Below are 24,379 nucleotides of genomic sequence, written 5' to 3'. Positions count from 1 at the left end.
TCCAGTGGCTGGTAAGGGGGCAGGGAGTGGTGTGTTGGATAAGGGGCAGGGGATCCTGGGGAGCAGTCAGGGGACAGGGAGCAGGGGGTGGTTGGATGGGGTGGAGGGTTGGGGGGGCAGTCAGGGGATGGGGAACGGGGAGGATGGATAGGCGTGGGAGTCCCAGGGACAGGCTGTCAGGGAGCGGGGAGTGGGGCAGGTTGGATAGGGGGTGGGGTCCCAGGGGGCAGTTAGGGGCGGGGGATCCCAGAGGGGACAGTCAGGGGTCAAGAAGCAGGGGGGTTGGATGGGTTGGGGGTTCTGAGGGGGCGGGAAGTGGGAGGGGGTAGACAGGGGGCGGGGGTCAAGCTGTTTGGGGAGGCACAGCCTTCCCTATCCAGCCCTCCATACAGTTGTGCAACCCCGATATGGCCCTCGGGCCAAAAAGTTTGCCCACCTTTGACTTAGTCTCTCTGCGCCTCAAGTCGCCATCTGTAAAATGGGTTTGGTAATACTTCCCTGCCTCACAGGGATCTTGTAAGGATAAATACATAAAAGATTGTGGGTCAGTCATGCAATTATAATGAGAGCTATATAAGTATGATAGACAGATATATAGGTGTTCTGTAAATGTTAGGATTCAGCATTCTCTTCAGTAAGCAAATGACTAGATTTTTAAAAATGTTTCTTAAGCATAAATGGTCTATACAATTTTATTCAAAGGGACTAACAGATTTGTAGTCTGTAGCATATCTTACCTTTTTCTATTGACAGTAGCATTATTAGTACTAATTGTTTGCGTTGCGGGTAGAGGGGAAGACAGGAGACTGAAACTAGCTATCATGTTAAAAACACTTTTTGGACAAGTTTCTGCATTTATCTGTATTCTAGAACTACCCTTTATAAAAACAAAACAAAACCAAAACACCCTCATCCAGTATTAGAAGAAACCACTAGATGTAATACAAATTTGAACTTAAAGACTAATTGAGAAATCAGCTTTATTCTACTTTCTAAAGCAACCAGCAGGAATGATAACTCTCGTTAGTTTTCCTATTCATGCAGCAGTGTCTGCAGATTGTAGAAAATAAATTACTCGGTCCTAAAATTGCAAACTCTAGGACTGTTTACGAACATAGGTACCACTTCAATTTTGATTAAAAGTAGAGGGAAATATACAACATACGAGAATTCCAATACTTAGGTTATTTCAGAAATAGTGCCAGGATTTTAAGTATCTTTGACATCTGTGTTCACCTTGTGGCATCATGTTTAGCTTCAAAGCAGTGGGGCTTGCAGCCGTAAACATTACAGAGGGTGCATACCGGAAGCGGGGATGGGGCTGCCAAGGGGAGGGATAGGGTAGAAGGGGCATTTTGCTGTGGGTCCCCCATTTGGAAGTTATGTTGCAACCTGGCACATGGCGCCACAGCACCATTCACTGAAATTTGGCCCAGTGACCCCCTTATTCCTGCCAGAGGGTGGCGTTGCAACCCCTAAAATGAGAGTGGTTCAGTTGTGCATACCATATGAAAAATTATTGGGGGTGCCCCAATTTGAAATCAGAGGAGTGTTCTGCTTAAAAAATAGATGGCATGCTATGACTGATAAATAAGATATTGATGTGCGATCTCTGACTATGCCATTAACATTTAATAATTAAACATTAATAACTCAGAGAAGCAGAATCAAAACAGTATATTTGGCTTTAATTGATAGACCCAATCATGGTAATCTGTAAACATCAGAATATATATTTTTTTAAAATGATCAATTAGCATATTTTTTCTTTTACTAATATTTGATAACCAAATAACTTCTTAGGTCCTCTTTGAGTTATATTTCATTCAAAATTTTTCCCTGCAACCAGATTATTTTAGAAATATAAGGACATTTATTTCCTGTGTAGTGCACTTTTCAGCAGAAACTGGACATTGGCTTTTGAGCTGGAAAGCCTGTGACTGCCAGAGACTTGCACAGATTTGGTTTTCTCACATGACAAACGACTTAGTAGTAAGTCTGGCTGGACAATGGAATTGCATTTGCAGGTGCTTACTACAGATTGGGATTGGAAATTTAATTTAAAATTAGACTCTCCATGCATAGTACTCTTGGACAAAATCAAAAGGCCAAAAATTGAAAGCATGGATGCTACAGTATTTTTTAAAAACTAATAAACCTCAAAGCTGGATTAACTCTGCTTCTCTAAACCATGGATATTTTTTAGATTGCCTGTGTCAGATTGACAAAAGCCTCAGTAATTTTTAAATATATTAGGTCAAGACTTCATCTTTGCCACTGTAATGTATTCTCTTACCTCCCCAAAGCAGTCAGTGAAACTTAAGTATCTTTTTCCTTTGTTTGCCTTTAAATTCTTACAGGCTAAACACAGAGGCAGATTGTGGGGTCCTGGGCCAGAGCAAGTGGGGACCCCTCCCCACCCCTTCCACCTGCAGTCCCTACTCCCCCCCCCCCCCAGCACTCCTGCTGGGGAAATGGGGTCGGGGCACGGGGGCTTGCCATGCCCGCCCGGCACTCCTGCAGGCTTCTCTGCTCCCTGGCAGGAGCACCTGGCGGGTGGAGTGGGGAAAGCCCCCGCACCTCAACCCCGCTCTCTGGTAGGAGTGCTCGGCGGGTGGAGTGGAGCGAGGCAAGACTCTGCACCACAGCCCACTCCCTGGCAGGAACGCAGGATGGAACGAGGTTGGGACACAGTAGTGCCCATTTTTCCAGGGCCCCCCATTTGGCTTGGGCCTCTGGGCATGGGCCCCATTGACCCAATGGCTTATCCACCATCATTGTACCAGCTTATCAAAGAAAATAAAAATAAGAAGAAAATTTCCTTACATCAAATTTGCTTTCTATATAAAAATAATTTAAAAACTGACTCCATATTAAAATCCATGCAACAGCAAGGAGAACACACATTTCACTTGACTCCAAGGTTCTGCTCTTGTGGCATCTGTTATAGAAAGCTGAAGACTGACCTTTCTGCAAGGCTTTGGGGGAGGTAGGGCTGATGGAGAAAATGTGACCTCATTCATAGTTACTAGTGCATGATGGGGTGAAACACCATGACAGAATCTAGCCCAGTTAATCTATATAAAGGAATATGGGCACGAAAATAGTTTTATTCCACAAAAATAAATAGTTTGTATTATTTAATAAATTATTTAGGGCTTGACTCTGAGACTTAGGTCCAGCCTAGATAGGGGTGACAGAGTTAACTGTCACATGGAGGAGGGGAATAAAAAAGAAAAACTTCCAAACATCCAATTTCAATTAACCAATTCTCTCAGAGTCTGCTGAGAATGGGAGAGGTCTGGGTTAATATAAGCCAGGGCCAGCCCATCCTGGTGGAAGAGGAGATAACACATAGGAAGACTGAAGGAGTAGCCAAGTAAAAACACCTCCTGAAAGAGGCAGGAGGTGAGGTAATCACCTTAGGAAAAGGATACTATGTTTTGGGAGTGTGGGCCAGCCTCCATAGCAAACCTGGGCCTTGCCTAAGAGGTAAGAGAACTTATGGGGGAAATGGGACTAAACACTTTGAGTGTAGATGATACACCCTTTTATACATACACTTATGCTCTCTCTGGCTACCTTTTTCTCCTCAGCCCTATTGTTTCTGAGGTGGTCAGGTCATCCTGGCCCACCAGGCAATAGCTTGGTGACAAGGGAGTAGTGTGAAGCCATACAACGTATAAGCGTTCAGGGAAAGATTGAGTGGAACTTTCTAAAGTGCCTGCATGACCTAGAAGTCCCATTGAAAGTCAATGTGGTTGTGACTTGCTTTCACTTAGCTGCTTTTTCAAAATCCTACCTACTGAGTCTCCACCAGCTCTTAGTACTCATTGGGCTTAGTGCTGCCTACATGGGATCAGCCTGCTCTAAGCCTCTTTGAAGCAACTTGGAGCCAGAGGTGTTGATGCCACGATTGTCTGTGCATGTGGCGGGAGAAGCTCCCTTTGCCCTTGTCATCTCACCTCATTTACACAAGGACCAGCATCCACTCACCCATAGCAAAGACACAAGTTTCTTCTACTCTGTGTAGAATCCTTTCATTTTCTGAAGCAATTTTTTCATATTTATTCAAAAAATGATATACAGATAACTCCAATAGCTCAGGACTAGTTTGAATAGAATGTTAAAATAATAAAGTCATACATAAAGCAGTCCATAGAAATTACTTGTAATCTTTCAATGGAATTATAGATGCAACCATGTTAGATTACTTCTCTATGACCAGAATGGGACAATTATTGGGTATGCAAATCCATTGCAATTTGTTGCACTCTGTGGGGGGTGGGGAAATAAATAATGGCTCTTGCCACTTATTTTACTCTTATGCAAGAAAATCAAAATGAAATGATTTAAAACGTGTTGTTTATGCCTGACTATTAACAGCTCTACATAGAATACAGCAGGTGACAATCATGGGCATCATATTTTTATAGAAATTATGGAAAGTGCAGCATGTTCTCATCTTCTGAAACTCCAGACAGTTGAATGAAATAGCCTTGATGTCAGTAAGCAGATGTTTATTTCAGTTAGCTGTAGAAAACATTACTTCATAAATGTAGCAAACAAAGAGAAGAGGAGGAGTTATAGCTGCATGAAGAATTTGTTGGTAAACTACTATGAGAAAACAAAGTAATTCACAGGCAAACGTCTGTCTTTCAAACACACCCAAGATGTTGAGCTTTTCATTCCATTTTAAAAACAATACAAATTAGTCACTTTGAAAGTATATATGGTGCCTCTTCCTCCCCTGCATTAGGAAGAAACTTGATAGCATTGGTCTTCCTGAGCAGTGCTAGTACTTTCTAGTAATGGATCCTATTGCTGCACTAATGCTGCTCAGCTCAATACCCCAGCCAAGCTAAACTATATATTTCTCTGTATGAGGTGACAGAACAGCACCTTCTGTGGCACAGAGCTCTCATGAGGTCTGTGACCTGCTGGATTTGGAACAGCTGAAGCTGCCCCACACCATGAGAGGGAAGTATAGTAGGCAGAGCACTGGCAAGATCACCTACTCCCTTTCCCATTCTTAGGGCTGAGTTTGTGACTTTGCTCCACTAACTTGCTCTCCATGGGAATTAGGCACTAGGGAATGATATCAGGGGGTGCAATACATAAAAATTGTTAATGTTGCTTTCTCAACATTGTCTTTAGTCATAAACAGGATCCCCTCCTGCTGTTTTTCTTCCTGTGAGTTTCCTCTCTTGAAGATTTTACAATCTCTTGATTAGCATTTGGGTCAGTATGTAAACAGGCATCCTCTGGGAGACATACAATACCCAGTACACTCAGGACCAGAGAGAAAGAAGCATCTGTTACCTTCAGCTTGAAAGGAACCTGTCAGACACCATGTCACCTGCTGTATCATATTGACAAAAGCCTCAGTAACTTTTAAATATATTTAGGTTAAGACTTCATCTTTGCCTGCCTGCCGTAAGAACAGAATTTTCAGTACAGACACACAACTCCTTAAATATTATTTGTACATATATTTCAGTAAAAAGAAAAGGAGTACTTGTGGCACCTTATGCTCAAATAAATTGGTTAGTCTCTAAGGTGCCACAGGTACACCTTTTCTTTTTGCGAATACAGACTAACACAGCTGCTACTCTGAAACCATATGTTTCAGTGATTGTGATGACTAGTGGGCAACTGGCTCTCAGTAGAGCACTCATTTGCCAACAATAATTTGTGTTATGAAACTATTTCCCACAATGAAAGCACACACTCTTTGAGTGTTATGCATGTTGTACTTTCTGCTTCACCCCCAATTTATTTGATGCACTGTTTTCATTGCTACCCTCTGACATCTTTGGTTAGCAGCTGCTCCCTATTGAAGCAGCATTTTCTAGTTCATATTTACGGTCAAATGTACTTCAATTGATTAGCTGGCTGTGGGTAACTTCGTTTTGCATAATATACATTAAATGACCTTTTAAGTCTCTTCCAAACTGATTATGCCCCATTCGTTTATTTAATCATGTTACATGTAAAGGAATTGTTTCAATTTTTCTTTTCCATTCCGTCTGTAAAAGTGGAATGTTGTGCAATCACTGATAGTTTTGGGAATGATGATTTTAGAATTTCCACAATCTCAGAAAATATTTTGTCTTCTGGTTTAGCAGAAGCTGGTAGGTTGTGAAGCAAGTTGTAAATTTAGCTCTCATTACACCCAGTAAAACCGCCACCTTTTCCTTATCACTGATCTCATTAGCTATTACACACTATTACAGTCTCTCAATATAGATGGCCCCATCCTCTACTGAGCTCTCAGAAAGTCCATTTTTTACAGACAGACATTTTTAACTCTTTCTTTCTATATGAGCAGGTTACTCACAGTCCCAATGGCTGCAGGTGCATTTTTAGTTTTGCTTTCCTTTGTCTTCTGCAGTTGCTGTATAGTTCACTGTATGTTAGGACCCCAGCTTCATTGCAGCTGTTGTCTTTGCTTTCTGTATAACATTAAGAAGATGGGTAAACTACACAGGCACAGTTGCATTCAAAATAACTGTGTTTATTAACTATGTGCAAACATACAGAGCTTAGCTATCTATGTCCTCTGAAGCTTTGGCAGTTTCTGATAGCTTCAACACTTGAGGGGTCCCAACTGCTTAAATGGGATACCCACCCAATTCCTGTATGCTACAATAATATCTACAGTGCCTACCTGGCATCCCAGCAGTGGTTTGTTTCCTTGACTGACTTGAGAGGCTGATAGGGATAGAGACTTTAAAGGGATCACTTGCCCAGAGACAGTACCATGACTCACAGTAACACACCAGGAAAAAGGAAATGTTTCATATTGAGCTGAAGGTTTCCTTCCCACAGGGCAACTAGGATGCAACCTTCTATATCTTCTGTTTTCTTTTACTCTTTTCTGGCATTGTCTATAGTTCTGCTATATTCAGCAGTTCCAATCAATGGACCATGTTCTCTACTACCTTGCATTTTCATCGACACCTCCATGAAGCATAGGTGTTACGTGTATTTCTCAGATTTATTTATCATTCTACATTTACTTTGTACAGTTGTAATGGCCACACAAGGTGGAAAGCAATGGAAAATTAGGTTTTAGTGGTTAAAGCACCTAAGTCAAATGGGTGCTTTTGAAAAATTTACCCTAAGCCCCTAAATCACACAGGAGGTTTTGCAAATTTCACTCCAGAATTTTCTATTTTAGTTGAAGCAAAACTCTCCTTCCAGGTCAGATTTGCAGCTTTCCAATCTTGTATTTTGATCCCTTGATGTGTAGATTAATGAAAGCATTCTCATAATCTACACATGACTGCATAGATTAATGAAACATGAAAAGGTAGTTAAAATATGACTGTTTAATTGTCGCTGCCATTCCCCACTTGGTTTGTGATAAAGAAAGTACAAAACCCACAAATGCAACTTATCTTGACCTTCACCAAGGTCATTAATAAATAACTTCTGGAAGAAATGCTATTACTGTTGAAATCAATGGGACTAAAACATATGCTTAAAGTTAAACACGCTTAAGTGCTGTCCTAAACTTAAATGGATTTTAACACCTACTTAAGTGCTTTCCTCAGCTGGCACCTAGAAGCAGTGTAGATACTTAAATCCAAGAAAGTAAACTTCCAAGAATGACAAGGTGGGTGAGACAATTATCTTTTATCGGACCAACTTCTGTTGGTGAGAGACTTCTCTAGGAAGTGTGTCTCTCTCACCAACAGAAGTTGGTCCAATAAAAGATACTACATCACCCGCGCCTATCTAATATTCTGTGACCAATACAGCTACAACAGCACTGCATGAAACTTTCAAGAATGAAAGATGCTCTGCCTTCCCTGGTTGTAATCTATAATAATAGGATTGGTGGGCAAAACACATTAGAGAAAAATGGTTACTTATTAAGCAGCATGGAATAATCTTTCACTAATGCAAGTCCCACTTTCTCTGCTTCAAAGATTTTATTAAGATTTCCAAAAGGTAAAATTATAGCCAGTCTGCTTGGCCACCACCTGGTGATGAATCATACTAAAACAGAATGAGGTACAATTTCTGTTGGAGTCCTTTTTCTCTCTTCAGTAACAGATGCTGTTAAATTTGAACCCCTCTATTCTCTTAGTCTTTTCTAGGTTAGGGTCACATTAATAACCCAAATATAACCCAGTATCAAAAATCTTTCAGAAACATGTAGTCACTGCCAGGATTAGGTAATATTAGTTAAAAAGCATCCTGAAATATGATCATTAACATGGAGATAAAACAGCAGCTACTTGTAGCTCTTCTCATTTGAAATTTGCATATGTTAATTAGTCAACATCTCATTCAATTCATCATCATCAACACAGTAGGGAGTATTTACAGTTTCTAATGTTATTACCATATGATCACTTATATAAGTTTTAGCAGGGGTTGGGGTAAGGTGATTTGTTAATTTATGTCTGTCTCAATCTGAAAGGGATGTTTTGCTGAACTGGCTTTTTGGGATCCATGAAATGCATGACCGGGGGAAATTTCAGAGTGTCCCTCTCCCCTTTCCCTCCAGCACCTGGGGGAGTAGAATAAGTAGAGGAAAGGAGATAGAGAAAAGAAGGCAAGGCTGTAGAGTTTGACTGGAATTGTGTAGGATGAGAGAGACTTTATGATTGGGCTCTCAGGGTCTCATTCAAAACCCACTGAAGTCTATAGAGTTTTCCCAATGGCTTTAGTATGCTTTGGATCAGATCCTCTGGGAATAAACTTGCTGGACACTTCCAAAACCCTTCAGCCAACCTGCTAGCTAGAGTCCACATACACAAGTTAAAAGTCGCTCAGATTAACTCCCTTCCCTTTTCCCCACATATGGCTTCTCAGAATCTGCCCCAGCTACTCTTGCGGGGCTAAGATAAACATTTGGTCTTATTGAACAACACAGTAGTTAAAATATCAAGGACTGTGCATGACAAAGTGTACTTTGTTCATTCTTTTTTCAATTAGGATTTAACTTTGATTATTTATTTCATAATTGTTCCGTGATGTATTTTAGAAATATTGAAGTCTTCATATTATGACCTCTGATTAAAGCTCTCTGCTAAGTCTAACTGAGAAGTGGCAAGATTTTGTCAGTTTTTGTGTGATTTGTAAAGGGACATTATCACCAAGGGTTTTTTTTTCTGCTAACATTATAAGCCAGTTCCTATTTATCTATTAATAAAATAAGATTTAAAATGTATTGTGACAGGGTCAGGACAAGTGGCTACAGGAGATTGATAGAAGACAGATATTAGCCCCAGGTTAAGCTGGTCCCTTTTCCCTGGGTAAGGTAACAGGGAAGGTTCCAGAACAATCAGGAACTTTCTGGAAACAAGACAGACAGGCTGATTAGAACACCTGCAGCCAATCAAGAAGCTTCAAGAATCAATTAAGGCAGGCTAATCAAGGCACCTGGGTTTAAAAAGGAGCTCACTCGAGTTTGTGGTGCACGTGTGAGGAGCTGGGAGCAAGAGGCACTAGGAGCTCAGAGTGGAAGGTGTACTGCTGGAGAACCGAGGAGTACAAGCATTATTAGACACCAGGAGGAAGGTCCTATGGTGAGGATAAAGAAGGTGTTGGGAGGAGGCCATGGGGAAGTAGCCCAGGGAGTTGTAGCTGTCGCACAGCTGTTCCAGGAGGCACTCTAGACAGCTGCATTCCACAGGGCCCTGGGCTGGAACCTGGAGTAGAGGCGGGCCCGGGTTCCCCCCAAACCTCCCAACTCCTGATCAAACACAGGAGGAGTTGACCTGGACTGTGGGTTCATGAAAACGGCCAAACTGAGGGCTGCCGTGAATCTCTGAGGTGAGCAAATCCGCCAATAAGTGCAAGACCCACCAAAGTAGAGGAGGAACTTTGTCACAGTCTGTACAGAATTACAAAGTGCTGCACAAAAACTAACTGACACTTCTTTGGTTAAAATATTTTTGAATAGGAGCCAGTTCCTTAATGTACAGCATGGCACAATATAATTCTCCCTTCTGCTTGCATAACACACTATTATTGTGTGTTAATAGTAATCAACAACAATGGCACCATTGCTATGCCTACAAAAACACTTAATCTTATGCATATGAGTAGTCAAAGTGACATCTATGGGACTACTTGCATGCACAGATTTAACCCACATCCATATTTGTGGTATAATTTTGTATCCCATGAGCATATATCTTGTGATAACTCATGAACTAGTGGCGTTCTAACTAGGCTGTTTCAGGACTTTGTCACCTAGGCACAGGTACACAACTCAGGAAAAAATAGCATGAAAAACATTTTTCTGTATAAAAAAATGAGGGGTACAAATGTACCCCAACCATGCTACACTGTTATCCTGTATTTTTAGTGATTCTATGTACACGTTTGATTCTAGTGAAATTATCTCATATGGAAATAGTGATACCTATGTGTCCCTCACTAAATAAGCAATGTGGGGAATGCAGTGAATGTGTATGTGCTGACCACTCCATATTGATGCTGATGTGTGAAAATTGCATATAGGCTCATTGAATGAGACTTCTGCTAGTTCTTTCAATTTTCTAACTAAATAAAGCTTTTTTCTTCGAAAGCATTATTGTTCTTATTTTCTGAATGCATTTGGGGTACACACATCCCCCCAAGACACAGTTAATGTAACTTTTTTTCTTGACACTTAAGCATGTGTGGAAGTGTTTGCAAGATCGGCATCTAAAACAGTGATTTACAGTTTCTGCTTCAGGAAACATGAGTGAAACATAACATTGTGCAAAAGGCTAAGGCCACCTCCAGTGTAATTTTCATCTATAAAACTCGGAGTTTAGCCCATATCACATATAAGACTTGTTTTACTGAATGGAATTAGGAACATAGAAATAGCCATACTGGATTAGGACACTGAACTTGATGGACTACTGCATAGTGGTCAGCATCAGGTGTTTTAGAAGAAGCTTCAAGAAACCCCACAGCAAGCCAATGTGAGATAATTTGCCTCCAGGGAATGCTTCTCTGAACCCCTAATAATTAGAGATTGGCATTACCCCAGAAGCACTAAAGATTTATATACATTTTAAAACTCCCTTTTTAAACTGTATCCAAAAGTCACTGTTGTAACTCTGGATATTCGTGTAATCTGTGCAAAATCCAGTTCCTTTAAAACTTGATAAATTCTTAGCTTTGATTACATCATGTGGCAATGAATTCTGCCATCAATTTATGTGCTATAATAGTGGAAATATATTTTCTTTTTATTGGTTTTGAATTTTCTGCCTTTCCATTTCATGTCCCCTTGGTTGTCTGAGACAGGGACAACAGAAGCTAAAATCTACCTTCTGAACCATTCATTATTTGCAGTGCTCTCGTGTCCTTTCTTGTTCATCTCCTCTCTAAGATAAGCAATCCCAACCTTTTCATTCTCTACATTTGAAAGCTCTTCTGTGTCCCTAATAATTTTTCTTGCTCGTCTCTGAATTGAACTCTAATTCTGTGATATCCTTTTAGAAATGGGGTTATCGGTACTGAATGCAACATTACAAATGAGGGTGAACCACTAATGTTTGTAACGACACTGTAATATTTTTTCATATCATTCTACATTCCATTCTTCTTGCAACCTTATATTTTGTTCTGTTGTTTTTTTTTTTTTTTACCACAGCTGCACATTGAACAGAGGCCTTTATTGAGCTGCAAGCAATGAAGTCAAGTTAAACAATAGGTATATCATATTGTGTTATAGGCTGACTTGACTTGTACAATAACCCCTTTGTTTTCATTTTATGTTCCTGTACTAAAATGTTTTCCTTTATCAGGTTCCTTCATTAACACATTTGGTTCTAGACACAGCTGCATTTTTAAAGAAAATCTTAAGTATTTTCTTTTGCCTTAAAAAGTGCCCCTTTATGTGCAAAATGGAGAATGCATCATTTCTAATATAGAAGGAATATACATAGGCTTGGCAGAATTTGAAGTTAAAGCTTTACAACCATTAAAACACAAAATTATTAACATCACATATCAAAATATACAAGGTAAATACCCTTAAATTACACTCTAAGTTCTCAAACAACATTTTTCTTTCTTTTGCCTATCTGTAAATTTAGGTTATTAATAATGGAAATATTGTTTTGTTGGTGTATGTGCGTGGTGAAACGAACATGTACTGACATTTACCAGTTAAAAGCCGAATCCTTCCAAACCTAAATATACTGTATTTACTTGTCATTTTGATTCAATTTAAAATGGAAAATTTGATTCAGTATTCTGTTTTTTTTAAATCAGCTCAATTAATATATATCAATCATCCCTGCTAAAGAACAATATTTGTTTCACAGAAGAGAAGTCATTACAATGTACAAATTAATTGTCCATGACCCAAATTCATACAGTGTCCCAGCTGGCATGATAAATGCTATAGCTTGCAAACAATCTTTTCATTGTTATAAACCTTTATAACACGAGACATATTACCCAAGTTTTATTGATTACAGCCGGTCAACAATGCCAACTATTGTATATTGCAGCAAGAAAGAATTATCTGTAGCATCATTAATCCCCAGCAATCAAACAGAAGCATATACATTTACACCAATGCCTCTTAAAACACAATTAATTTGTTCATGTTTTCCTAAGAGCAATTAACAGCAGGCAGGAGTTTTAATGAAATAAAGTTGATTCCCAGAGGGACTGTTTGTAATGAACTTTACAACTTTGTAAACTATTTACTTTAAGACATTATTAATAACAAAGCTATTAAATCACACTATAGCGCCAAGTTAAGGGATACTGGTAATTAAGCAATCATATTTGTTTGTATATGCCCTACCTAATTAGCTCTTTTTACATCTCTTAAACTCTTCTATCAGGACATATAGAATCCAACTGACTTCAGCAAAATAAACACATACTTTTCTGCAATATCGGTTTCCAATAAAAGTGGGTTTGTTTTGAAACACTTAGAAAATTCAATCAGAGTAAGTGACTATTCTGAAAACTACTTAGGGCTATACAAATTAGCTCTTAAGGGAATTAATTAACATTTCAGGTTGGGGTTAAGCATGACTGTAAAATATCCCAGCCCAAATTAAGCTTGGAAAGATTTTATAAAACTTGGCGAAAGTTTAACAATCAGAAAATTAATTTCTGCATGATTGACTATTGACTCAAGCTTATTTATTAGATTTTTTTTCTCATGATCCTATAAGAGTAATTTAGCAAATACAGACACTGTTGAGTTTGGGCTAAAAGAAACCTGACAGAGGATTGTTCTGTCAGCACTATTCACAGTCATGATAGACAGATCTGCCTTATAGACAATTTTTTTTTCTAAGATCATTTTTTTTATTTGGGGGTGGGAAGAGAAGGAAGACAAAAACAAAACAAAAAAACGTTGAGCCATTTTGAAACCACTATATGAATTTTCATATCAAACATTAGACCTGATTTTCATCTTGATTCCAAGTATCACTATTCAGTTAATTCAAGCACTAAGAGTGCATTATTCTGTGATCTGTCACTCTAATATTTTGTGATCTATTAGAAATTATTAAATATTTATTTCTAATATTTTTAGACATCTTGTGAGGAATGTGCAAAATAAACTACATTATTTCACATGGTCACAGCTATCAGGTATTTCAATGGGTGCTGATATGGGAGTGACGAAACGAAATGCTTTGGGGCTCTTTGGAAGGAACAGTTATCCAAAACGTTAAAACCATTTCATATACTGATGTCACAGAGGAAGAATTTCCAAAATGCGTAAGTGACTTGAAGCACAAGTACTATTTAAAGTTAGTGGGACGTGTGTTCCTAAGTCATTCAGGCACTCATAAAAATTGCATATGTTCACTGGATATTAAAAAGCAACAGCAGCACTGTGCCTCAGGAAGCTTTTCTAGAAATGCAAATAGTATTGGGTGACGTAGGCTAATGAATTAATTTTATTTGCTCACTCGACTCTTACTTGTGTGTAAATTAGATTGCTTTCAAATTTTGGTGCAATTAAAATTTGACAATTTATTTTTCACTATCCCCAAACCAGATGTTACCTTTTTGAATGATAGTTCATTTGTATTTCACCGTTACTTTACTATGTTGTTCAGAATGCACAATATTTTCATAGGTTTCAGAGTAGCAGCCGTGTTAGTCTGTATCGACAAAAAGAAAAGGAGTACTTGTGGCACCTTAGAGATTAACTAATTTATTTGAGCATAAGCTTTCGTGAGCTACAGCTCACTTCATCAGATGCATTCATTGTTGCATCTCCTGTGGCAAGTTTGAAATCAGACACATATGGGCTGTTATCTACTCTCTTTAGTAAACTGAACATACTGTTTGATTATATTCTGTCATTCCAGTTGAATCTCCTTTTAAAGGTGTGTTAATTCTAGTAAAGAAATGTATTGCTTTCATTATGAAATCCCAAAGATCAACCTAATCATGTACTAATTAACATTTGCATAAGGTGACCCTTTCCCAATCATATTTTATATTTTATTTGGAATGTGTTCATGTATAGCATTATATAGGGGAGGCAAATCAATTTTACTAAACTTTGAGTGCTATTCTATTAGATATGCTATGTGTTCTTATACTTTTAGGGTGTTTGACTTTTAATATTACATAATATAAACTAAGTATTATTTGTGTTGTGCACCTAATCTGTAAAGACCAAGTATTTTGGCCGTGATTCTGCAATGCATTTAAGCACATGCATAATTGAGAGTATTGCAAATGCCCACTTTTGTCTAATGGCTGGCTCACCAAACCAAGTGTGAGGGAAGTGCATTCTCCTTCCAGCTGAACCCAGATGGGAGATTGCTGATTCCTAACTCTGCTGTGCATATCAGCACTGCTGTATAATCTCACAGGACTTCTCCACAGGCTTTGTAATGTGAGCATTCAAGCATAACAACTGAGAATTTGTGCTAAACTCTGGATGAACAAAGTGACTTTGTGAATGGAGTAAAATACCTTAAACAGGAAGGAAAACATGTTATTTAGCTAAAAATAAAATAAATCAAAGATGAATACATGTGAACCTGAAAAACACGGCAGTGCTTTGAATATCTGCTTGGATGAAGACATGATTCTGAAGACCTCCGTTTTACAGTTGATATCTACTCAGCCAATAAAGGGCTTTGGAGGTCCCATAGATCAACCTATGACAGCATTCCTTCTAGGAGAGAGGAAGCACAATAGGCTGGCCAGCTGAGACTGGCTGGAATTTACCGAAGCACCCTTAGAGATGATGTACCAATGAAATTACATAAAGCTGGAAACTACATTTTCATGTTGACACTGAAATTCAAAGCATTTTTAACACACAAGCCTCTGCACCACTTTTGGAAATTGCTATTCCAAAACTGTTAGCTTGTCCCACAAAGTATAAGTCTTTGTATTTTAGACATTGAGAGATTATGCCATTTACAATACTTGAATAGCAATGTCCAGTCGTCATTCATCACCATAAATCAAAAAATGTGAATTTTTTTGGATGCAGATATGGCAACATGACTTTTTCTTCATTTCATGTTATTCTTTTTCATCTTTATTAGACATTTCAAAATGCTCTTAAAGAGACTGGGTTAAATTATGAACATTAAAATTAACATATATATTAAAATATTTAAAGCATCATTTGCAATGAACCAATGTCAATGTAATTAAGTACAAAGACTCTGCAAATCATAAATCTGTTTTTTATTAACATCACATTCTCCAAAAGCCTTAGCACATCTGTTGCTCTATTTTAAATTTGCTATTTATAAAATTCAGGAAAACTGCATGTCTTCTGATTGCTCCATTTCCATTATATACATATTCACCCACATAATTATGGCAGTTCAGAAGTATACTATACAGTGCACCATTAAATACAAGACAGGTTTTAATTAGAAATAGAAATATGGATATTAAAGGTTTTTAAATTGTTCTACTTGCAACTGTCCATGAATATAGCCATAACAGCTACCTTCCTGTAATAATTTGACTTTGACAAAAGTTAGTGTTTTTTGGAAAAGACATGGTAGTGTTGTTCTTGGAAGTTGTTACTGTCTGCGGGTGGTCTAAATAAATGGCAATAGAAATGTGGCAATCTTGCCACAAAGTTGTGGGTTTTGAATAACTTTCAACCCACGTTTTAATGATGATCTTGAATATTTATATATTCATGATGGTAATTGCAAATTCCTGGTGTGAGGGGTTTTATTTCTTTTAATTTTTTTTACAGGGGAATTTGTTTAGCCATTGTAACCCATTAAAGCTGTTCAAAATATGGAAAAACTATTTTGAAAAAGAAAAATAAAGTTGTTTCCATTTTGAAAGGTTCAAAACAAGGTTTCATTGTTCAAAAAATGTTAAATCTTTTCAAAGTTTTGGTATTTTGAACATTTGAATTTGGTTCTCCATCTCCTCCTCTCCCCCACCTTTTTGCTACTAAAAGCAGTAAAATAAATTATGTTCAAGATTTTTTATTTTATTTTTTATCTTGTTCTTTTTGCTTGCTCTTTAGCTTTTTTAACTTTGGAAAAGTTCCAGAGTGGCGAAAAGAAAAATGAAGGTCTGTAACTCTGACACCATCTTTTCAAAAGTTGAAATTGGATTTTGTTTTCTCGTCTAAGTAACTTGAGGTGAGGGGGCTGTTGGAGGAATTTTCAAAATATATTTGCCACTTATTTTTTCTTCTACATTAGATAAAATAAAAAGTTTGTTCCAATCTCCTCAGATTTAGACAAAACATCATCCCATAGCCACACACCAAACAATCAAGATTTGAAGTGGAAATAATCCCCCACTTTTAAAAAAAAAAATTCTTAGGGAGGAGGAAGTTGAGCTTATAATGAAAATCAAGTTTCTATCTTAGCTATGTATATTCTCACCATATTATGTCAGAACAACAAGTGATTCTCTTTCATGTCTAGCTCTAGTTACTTGCAATAACTAGAAATGCCTCAATAAGATATGACATCAAGCTTTTAAATCAGCTTGTTAAAAGAGTGCATGACACACAGGCATTGGGACTGAAGACTGATGTTTCTCACTGATGTAATAAGAATGACCCAAATATTTCTTAATCAGAATACTATACTTTCAGAGTACTGATGTGATGCATTCCTTGCTGACATACCATTACAGACATTATTGAAGTGATGTAAAATATAATACAATAATTTTATATTGTGACTGAAAAGGAACAGTTGGCACTATTGTGATATCAGATTCCCCAACATTTGTGCTTTGTTGCACTCTTTCTAGAAAACTCTCCAGTTTTACTTTCTGCATGAGAAAAGACAGGTCCTGAGTGATCTTTTACTTTTTTTTAAAAAATATTTTTACATTTTTAAGAAAACATTTTGGTTAAACTTTGTATTATAGGTACATTTATAGTTAATCATTAACCCTTTATAAACTAATAAGTGGCTTAATTAATTGTTCTAGAACTGTACATATTTATGCAAGGAAGCATCAGCAAAATCCACACTCACTTCTTCACCTGTTTGTTTTAAACATTCACATTGCAACAATCTGCGTCAGCTGTTGATCCTTTTCCATTCAATTATATAGAAATTATCTTCCACTTCATTCCACATTTATTTCCAGAAATCTCAGCTGTTCACAGCTTTTGATTGAGCCAGGTTCTCTTTGGCTTCTGGTTACCTAATGAAGGGTTTGGCTAGAACCTTGCCATACTTAGCCAATGAAAATTTTGTAAGGCTGTTGAACCGTAAAGCTAACCACTTACCTTCTCATCAGATCTGAGTCTGACAAGGGCTGTTGTCAGCATCAGTCACATTCTTTATCAGATGTATTGCCCCTGAACAACTTATTAGGAAAAGGGATTTCTTTTCTAAACTGTGTCTTGAGAATATATTATTAATCTACAGGTACTTCCTCCCACATACAAATAGGATTTATCAAGTCTTGAGTGGAAATTCTTTAGCTTCTGCAGATAGAATTGTTTTATCTTACATTACATTAATATTCAGGCATATCAGGCCAATTCTGTCTTTCAGAGTCCGTTATCTCCATTGACTCAGGCTCATTTATTCTCGCTGAGGAACTGGCCCAATATTCCAAGTATGGCCATACCATGGATTTATATAAATGCGTTATCATATTTTTCAGTATTCTTTTCTACCTTGTTTTGTATGCACCTTAATGTTTTCTTTGCTTGAGTGCACCATACATTGAGCAAAGAACTTCACTGATTTGTCCACAGTAAACGTTCTTTTTTCTGATTGGTTACAATTACTTTTAGAACACAGCAATGTGTATGAGTAATACTTATTATTTTCAACATTGTTGTAGTTGTGTTGATCCCAGGATACTAGAGAGACAATATCCTTTTAGAGAGACAATAAATAAGGTAATATCTTTAATTGGACCAACGTCTGTTGGTGAAAGAGGCAAACTTTCTGTGTAAGCTCAAAAGCTTGTCTCTTTGGCCAACAGAAGTTAGTCCAATATTGCCGTATTTACCTTGTCTCTCTAAAATTTATTATTCCTTTCAATGTGAATTACACTGCATCTGACTGGACAGCATGATGGCAAATTAAAGTCAGTACTTTCACCAAGCTTTGCCAGTTTCATCTGAAGTTCTTCACAGACTTCTTTAGTTTTCACAGGCCTAACTATCAGACTCTACATTTTCTTTCATTCTTATGGGAGCACTGATTCGGGTATCTAATCTCTACTTAAAACTTTCTGTGGGTAATTTTGGGATAATCCATCAAAATTGTAACCTGCAGCTATCAAGTATGGTAGTCTTATAGAATCTCATGAATAACTCTACTGCATAAGTATTTACATACATAAGAAAACTCAATAGCGTTTAAATCTTTAAAATACTTTCTTCAGCAGCTACTGGATAATTCAGAAACGAAGAAGCCAAGTTTGTTGGGGTTTGTGTGCTCACAATAATTAAGGCAGAACAAAAGTCTGCTCAGGGAATGTAGTTGGTTCTGACATTTTGTCTCTAATGTGACAAGTGAATGCTTATATTCTAAATGAATGTATTCCCATACAGTTAGCTTTTCCATTTGAACTTCTGTGAGTTGACTAAAGCTTTGTTATAAGTCCCTTTGGAGAGCACTGACACACTCTCAGGTTGCTGACAGGAAAACCCTGTAGACTGCCTAAGGGCCTTTCTGCATCACTTCAGCTACAGCTATGATCAGGTTTTGAAATTTCTCCTTGAAGTTTGGCTGTAATTTCTTGAAAGGCAAACACTTCTGAAAGCACCCTCGCCAGATATGAAAAAACTTCCAGAAAATCCAGTTGATATCCTGGATCGAGGACAAAAGGTGAAGTATTTGAATCAAGCTTAAAGCACCTATTAAAAGTTAGGCAGTGCCTCAATAGAAAGAGCATATAAAGTGATACCTTGGATCAATTTTTTCTATCAGTTACAATGACAATATTATTTTCTAACACAAAGGAAAGTATATCTGAAGTTATTCTCTGCCTAGAGGTTTGGCCAACAAAGACAGCTCATGAGGTACTTGGCAAACATATTTTGATTAAACTCCCATGGAGTTAAGTGGGAGATATTTCAAATCTACAAAGGACAAATTAGATATACATCTCCTAATGAATTTCAAATCCTTTGAAACTCCAGCCCAAACAATCATTTTTAGAGGGTTTTCTCTCTCTCTCTTTTTTTTTTTTTGCAGTTTTATAATCTAACTTTTCCACTCATTTCTCACAGATGTTTAGAACTAGTGGATATAGGGCCTGATCCAAAGCTGTATGGAAAGACATCCATTGAGTTCAAGGCTTTTAGTTTAGACTTTTCTAAACTTCTGTATTTCTTTCTCCTCTCCTCTGACTTCGACTGATCGTGAATAATTCCCCATATCCACTGTTAAATAAATGTATGGTGATGTTTTCTGGGAGGATTAATTGAGCAATAACAATTCAGATTATCCATTGGCCCCCGATTATCTATTGCTGTGCACATGGTTCTGCTTCAAAAATGTTATTACCAATTAAGCAGATGTAATTTATAATATAAGGTCATTAAATGACTTGGGTAGCTTTATGACTAATCCTGAGAATAGTTCTGTATGTTTGCTTCAATAGGAGTTACACATATGATATATATCTGAACATCAAGCTATGTATGTAGAAGCCAAAATTAACCACATTTCAAGAATCAGACACTTAGATCTAGTCCCAGATTTAGGGTTAGTTTAGCCATGGGTTAAATACCAACTACATTTCAGACATGCAGACTGATGAAAGGCCCCCTTCTCATACACACATCCGCTCTAGGAAATCCTCACTTCTCAAAGGGCACAAATTACCCCATGAAACCTGCCCTGTGTGCATGAAGATATGTTCCCAAAGGGTTTGATCACATACAGTTTCATTCAAAAGAGAAGCATTTGTCCCTAATGGCCTTACTAGTAAATTGTACATTGGTAATAGGGAGTCCCTAAATTCTAGGCTCCATTGTGGCTTTGGCACAGACCCTGTGTAAGAGTCAGCACATATTTGCACTGATTGAGGAGCAGCCAGGAAGCAAAATGTGATTCAGAGAAAATCGGCCTCCCATTCACCACACCAGACCTACATCAACATCCATCACCCAGAGTGCCTAAGAGCTGTACTGGCTGGCACTTGTAGGGTATAACCAATCACCTTCCCTGGCCATCTTGTCCAGGTCTGTAGGTAGAAAGTAGCAACCTGGCAAAGACTTCTCTCGCACCCTTTGAGGTTATGGTATGGTATGGGTGGCTGGCATAGAGGAATACGTGGGTGTATTACATCTCTGTACTCCACTGTGTAGGTGTGCAGGGTTGACTTTTTATAATTCCATGGCCACAGAGTTTGTACTGGGTTCTGCTGCTTTTTCTGGGAAGTCTTCCACTTAGCTGTGGAAAATGTGCTTATCTGGAATATTTCAGGCAATTTAAGATGGTATTTTGTGCTCCTTACCAGCCACTGTTATCTTCTTGCTGCCTGCCTGTTCCTGCCCCACAATGAGTTCTAGGACACTGAGCCTGAACCTCGTAGGGCAAACCTCTTGCTCCCTCCAAGATAATAATAATAATAAAAAAATCTTCCTGGAAGCTGTATTTGCTAAAAACAGTTGACATGCCTTCTGTATCCTTCTGATCAACCTTCACTGGCCAGTCACCTTCCCTCCTGCCACTGAGTTCTCACATGTCCTTGTGCTTATGTCCATTCCTTTCCTTATCACTTCCACTTACTGCTGCCTTCACGGCTAATTCTCCACTCTGGCACTTTGAGTGCAGAAGGTAGGGGCCCGCAAGGAATCTAAAAATTAATACTGGCCACTCCAGGCTTGTATTAAACTCCCAAGGTACAGCTTTTCTCTGACCTTGGATTGGTAGATGCTGCCACCACCCAAGTGCAGAACCCCTTTGAGAGCCCAGGAAGGCACACTTGGGAATTCCTTCCTTTGGGGTACCCTCAAGCCCTTTCACACCACCTCCAGGGAAGAGCTGAGAAGGGGGGGTGGAGAAAATCAGCTGTTGCCACCAGCTAATTAAACAACATGTGCACAAACCTCTTAAGAAACAAAAATTCAATTCTGTTCTTAAAAAAGGTAAATTTTATTAATAAAAAAAGAGAAAGAAAATACATCTGGGAACTCGGGCTATTGCTAGATTCTAAAAGAGAAACTATACAGATTAAGCACCAAGAATAGCTTTCTTGAGGTCCATTTTAAAGGTTACAAGCAAAACAAAAGCACCTGGGGTTAGCACAGAGGAATCCACAAGCCATTACAAAATAAAAGGGATAAACCTAATTGCGTCTTCCTAGACATTTCCTCATCTACTTACATATCTGGGGTTTTAGATGAGTAGTTTCTAGGTATGATACTGATGATTTTTCATCAAGCTTTCATTTTTCAAGCTTCTTACAGCATAGCTGTTACCCTGTCTGCCTCTCCCCGGGGAGAACAGCAACAGACAGACAAAAGGGGAGTCTTTTTTTTAATTTTAAAAAGTTCTAGCCTTCCCATTGGCCAGGTGCCCACTCACTTCCTTTTGCCTATGCATAGCAATGAGACTTTTTAACCCTTTACAGGTAGAGCAATTAAAGAACAGCTACTAAGAGGGATTTTATATATACTGGCTGGCTGGGTGTCCATAAAAAGGCCCTGCCCTCCCTCCATTTATCACATGTGCCTTCTGTATCCTTTCTGATCAACCTCCATTGGCCAGTCCCCTTCCCTCCTGCCACGGAGTTCTCACATGTCCTTGTGCTTCTGTCCATTCCTTTCCCTGTCACTTCCACTTACTGCTGCCTTCACCTCATCTCAGCAACCAAAAGGAGCAGGGGGTAGAGCATTTCATCTCCTTCAAGCAGCCAGGTGGAAGGGGCCCTAAATTGGGTGACACACTGACTCTTAATTCAGCATCAAGATCCCCTGATTTGGCAGACATTGGATCCCATGTAGAGTTGAAACAGTAGATGGCAGCCTGGGATATGTATGCAAAATCTTCAATAAGAAATGATTATTACATCAACAAAATCAGTGCTGTGACATAGCATTCCTTTTTAAATCTTTCCCCCTGGCTGTTTGGTATGCCTTTCACCCGACCCTTGAATTTCCAGTTTGCTGGAACATTGAGTACCGTTGTGCCACAGAAGTTGTTGGATCTTTGCCACAGAATACAGCTCTAGTATGGTGCAGAGAACACTGGTGCTGCTTATGTTTAAAATGATGAACTGACCAGATGGCACAATACTGCTGCCATCTTTACAATTGCCAGAAGAGTGTAACTGAAAAAAGGATCTATTGTTCTATTAATTTTATTTATTTGGGTTTTATTTTAAAATGAAAAAAATCCCATGTAATTCACTGTTACCAGAATAAATATTATAGTCATTTAGAATAGGGACTAAAAAGAATATTTAGAATACATAGAACTGAGCAACAGCCTGCGTCTAAACACCTGTAGGCTTTGAGTTATGGGTTGAATTGAAACCCAGAGCCAAAGCTGAGTTTTGTGGCTGGTCACTGTCATTAAAATGTGTTCAGAGAAGAACCTGGAACTAAGCACCCCTGTATTTGGGGGATTAGGGGTGATTCAAAATCTAGATCTGATTTCTGAAACTTGGGGCCATCTTGAAATTCAGTGCTTTGCTTCAGTCATAACTTCTGTTTTCACAGTAAAATGTAACACATGCTGCGGGCATTTTCTGCCACTATTACTCACACAGAGTAGTACCTCTTCTGTGAGCAGTCCCATTGATTTCAATGGACTGATGTGAGGAGTAAGGCACTATGCAGTGCGAGTAAGCATGGCAGAACCTGGCCTGCTATTATAGAAGAGATTCTGAACTATGGATAGAATGGGAGGTTTCTAACTGGTCCTCTGTGCTGTTGTAAATATGTCTATAATGCCCAGTAAATCCACAGGTCTAAAGATTTCCTTTGAATCAAATTCTGCAGCCCTTTCTCAGGGCTACTTTAAGCTTTTAGAGCCTGCTTCAGTTCCCACTGAAGTCAATGAGTCACATCGACTCATTGAAATTTGCAGGGAGAGCGGTCGTGCTGCTACATCTCTGTACAAGGTGCTGCTCACCATGCCAGTCCTGCTTCATGGGATGGGAAGCGGATGGGGACATAGCCTCTGAACCTTGTCTGGATACGACCCTGCTTCCTTTAAGGTGCCGGGTGCCCCAAGGAGTGTAGATGGTACATTAGTACTTGTTTTCCCTGGACTGAATTGGTAGGTATAATTGTTATCTCTTATTGGTGTGTGTGGGGTTGGAAATGTCCTTGTTCTTTCTCCCACCAGATAGATTCTGGCCCTCAGTTCTTAGTCAAGCAAACCTCCCACTGAAATGTACACATCCCTGTCTAAAATCTATTTCATAATAGGAATAAGATAAAATCTGGGAATTTTGGCCTAAATTTGCATTTATTAGATGGTTCTAGAGGGTGAAAGTAAAAGGCCAAATCTCTTGATATAATCGGATACATGTTGTCACGAACCCCAAATGCTTTGTCTATTGTCTTTTTATAATGTCTGCCATATTCTGTAAAATATACTGTATGTGTAGTAGTAATCTGTTGCTTTATTTAAAAAATCACAAATTTAAAGGAGAGTACAGTATGCTGATTGTAGAAGAGCTGCAGCAAACCAAGTTTTACTTATACTTTGGAAAAATCTTCCTCAATCAGGTTTTGCTTTGGACAAAGCAAAGCTAGAGAAAGGTATGACTGAGGATCCATTTTAAGCAAGCCACCAAAGTTTGGGGTTGGGACAAGTATGATTGAATAAAAAGTTGTAGTTTGAGTTCACCTTTACTCCCAGGAGAAGGAGTAGTACAGATTATTCAAGGAATAAGATATTATTCAGTGTGAAAAAGGGTGGTAGAATCTATCCTATAAAATATTTATATAGATGGAGCTGGTTATTTATTCTTAATGGGAAGT

General features: G+C 38.4%; 1 long non-coding RNA gene across 2 annotated transcripts in view; it reads right to left on the bottom strand.

Moving 5' to 3' along the window:
* LOC140916023 (uncharacterized) overlaps positions 1-24,379 on the bottom strand; it is a 109,276-nt gene that overhangs the window by 63,352 nt on the left and 21,545 nt on the right. For both annotated transcript variants that reach the window (XR_012160367.1, XR_012160366.1), the window contains exon 2: positions 6,341-6,455. This is a non-coding gene — a long non-coding RNA (uncharacterized lncRNA). The remainder of the gene's footprint in view (positions 1-6,340; positions 6,456-24,379) is intronic.

Source organism: Lepidochelys kempii, chromosome 8 (assembly GCF_965140265.1).
Source record: "Lepidochelys kempii isolate rLepKem1 chromosome 8, rLepKem1.hap2, whole genome shotgun sequence".
Lineage (NCBI taxonomy): Eukaryota > Metazoa > Chordata > Testudines > Cheloniidae > Lepidochelys > Lepidochelys kempii.
The sequence above is the reverse complement of the archived record's forward strand: the minus strand, read 5'-3'. Positions and strand labels throughout refer to the sequence as shown.